This window comes from Chinchilla lanigera, unplaced genomic scaffold (assembly GCF_000276665.1).
Source record: "Chinchilla lanigera isolate Chin_1 unplaced genomic scaffold, ChiLan1.0 scaffold00005, whole genome shotgun sequence".
Lineage (NCBI taxonomy): Eukaryota > Metazoa > Chordata > Mammalia > Rodentia > Chinchillidae > Chinchilla > Chinchilla lanigera.
This window is the reverse complement of record NW_004955406.1, coordinates 19,775,347-19,778,029: the sequence shown is the minus strand read 5'-3', so window position 1 is coordinate 19,778,029 and position 2,683 is coordinate 19,775,347. Positions and strand designations below refer to the sequence as shown.

Below are 2,683 nucleotides of genomic sequence, written 5' to 3'. Positions count from 1 at the left end.
GGAAAAATAAAAGCATGTGAGTAATTTTCCATGTGTCTAGGGTTCAATATCTCAAATGTTTCACTGGCCTTCTGCATCACAAGGCAGTTTGTTTAAAAAATACAAGCCCATCCTCCCCTCTGCTTTACGATGTCTCTTCCTCTTTAGCAGCCAAAGGCAGGCTCATCAACAGGGAGCAGAGTCAGCTACTGCCCCTTGTGCTTGTGTGTCATCATTCTGAGCTAGGAACAATCATGTTTGAAAGGGCCAGTGCAGAGAGCCCTCTTCCTCATTTCCATCCTCATCCTGACGTTTTGACAATCGCAATCATAACAAAAGTTATTAACTACAATCAAAGCTGTGTGTGCACAAGACAAAGGTACAATTTCTGTAGCTGCACAGAGTTTCAGCCAGATAGCCACCCACACAGTTGGTTCTGTTAACTAGAGGGGAAAGGCAATGTTGCTTTGGCTGGGGGAGGGGAAGGGGGAGGGGAAGGAAGGATGAGCAGGAATCATGTGTTTGACAGGAGTGTTCCAATTGAGAAAATTATTTCTCATTCTCTCTAAGGATCAGGTGAATCACAGAAGCAGGAGAGCATGGTGTTCGTGACCTTTGCCAGAAACTGCAAAGAGATTGTGACACTCATTTGGAGCAGCAATGTGCTGCATGGAGACCTCAAGTATTGTTTCTTTGGTAAGGAAGACATTTCTGAAAAACGTATAGCCAACGTTTCTCCCATTCACCTGTCTTGCTATTGCATATTGCATAGAGGCTCTGCTAGGGAAATTTGATCAATATATTAGATTCCTAGCAGGAAGATGCTATCGGACAATTCGTGTATGCTTGACATAGCTCAATTTCCATCCATCCAAGAAGATATTGATTTTTCTCTCACGGAAGTGCACACACACATACGAAGAACGCTTACAGGGGATGGGGGTTGGGCAAGCATTTATTCAAGAACAGATAGCACTGCCATTCCCAAATGCATTAAAAATATCCTCTGACTTGGCGACTTAATATTTGGATGATCTATATTAATTCCTCACATCAGGAGTAAATCAATGACTGACAAACCAAGATAGTATTCCTATGCTCATTTTTTTTTCTTTCAGTACTAGAGGTTGAACATACGGTCTTTGCATTGAACTGCATCTCTGGTCTTTTTTAAAAATTTGTTTTGTATTTTGAGGCAGGATCTCTAAGTGGCTAAGTTGCCCAACTGGACTCGAGCTTGTGATCCTCTTGCCTCAGCCACCCAGATTACTTCTCCTCATTCTTCAGATGCTAAGGACCCTATCAGATGCACAAACATTTCAGAAAATGTGGCCTTCCTTGAAATTCTGCTCTAAAATTACTTTACATTTGATGCCTTCCTGAAGCCATGTTTTCCTAACCCAATGTAGAACTAATTTTACTGTGCTGGATCACATCCTTCTCTTCTCATACCTGGAAATGTAATAAAACTTCCTTTGTGCCTCTGTTGTTTCTTCCCTTGTTTTCATTTGTCTCTTTCTAATTTAGACCATTGTGACAGTCACTCAAACTACTCACAGAATATTTCCAGCTCTTCTCCCTCTGGATTCACAGTAGGCCTATAGTTGATCCCTCTGTAGTTGGGCATGATTGGTTTTAAACAATGAGTTGTGTGAGTAGATATAATCTATACCACTTACAGGTTTAGGTTCAGTTGCAAATGAGAGATCTTACACATGTCTCTTTTCCAAGGGTAGGCAACCAGCAGTTTTCAAGATGGTGAATGCGCCGTCATCTTGAGAGCTTGACTGAACAAGAGGCCAGAGTTCGCACCTCACTCTCTGAGGTGGGATAGACTCCCTGAGGAAGAAGACCAATAGCAGGCTCCCCTGAAGGCCCACCCCAAGCAAGAAGTTTAGAACTGGACACCTGAAAGGAGAACAAAAAAGGGATGAACGTATTCAAGGAACAAGGGAAGGCAAAGATGAACCTCTTCATGACCTAACCTAGGAAAGCAATATCCACTAGAAATCACATAAAATTGTGTTCTTCAGTACTTTCTATATCTTACTGTAAAATTGGGGTGAGAGATCTTCCTCCTTTCATGGACTTACCTATACGTAGATTCTGCTTTACACTTGTACACAAATTTTCTTCAGCTCTGGTTGTTGGTAAATTCTTTGTTGTTGTTGTTAAATTCTATGCATTTCTAAACTAGAAGTGGTTGCTAAGTATTTTATAAAGTATGTACAGGGGCTGGGGAATTAGCTCAGTGGCACAGCACCTGCCTGGCAAGCTCAAGGTTGTGAGTTCGATTTCCGTTACTGGAGAAAAATCAAAAAAATAATAATAAATAAATAAATAAATAAATAATATACAAAAGCGTACGTATTTTTAACCATAGAATTTTTTTCAATCAAAATTGCCATGTATTCATGTACCAAGATATAGGCTCATCCAGGGGGTCTTCAGAAACAATCTTCTACATTTTGTTATGGAAATGACATAATTTGAATAGAATGAGTTGAGTAGAATATGATCTGAATATGAGTAAAATAAATAGATGTTACATGTAGTAATTTCATGTGTGGTTTTGGATGTAATCAGACTCTGGTATCAATGAACGGATTTATTTAGGATTTAGGTTATGTCAAAATAGACAACTTCATAATACATGCATAGGGACATATCCTTATGATAGTTTTATAGATTTTTATACTACCTA

General features: G+C 39.6%; 1 long non-coding RNA gene across 1 annotated transcript; it reads left to right on the top strand.

Moving 5' to 3' along the window:
- The first annotated feature begins 275 nt into the window (after positions 1 to 275).
- On the top strand, positions 276 to 2,256 carry LOC106150035. The gene is made up of 3 exons (XR_001236586.1): positions 276 to 358; positions 550 to 675; positions 1,711 to 2,256. It is a non-coding gene; the product is annotated as an uncharacterized LOC106150035 (long non-coding RNA).
- Positions 2,257 to 2,683: the final 427 nt, after the last annotated feature.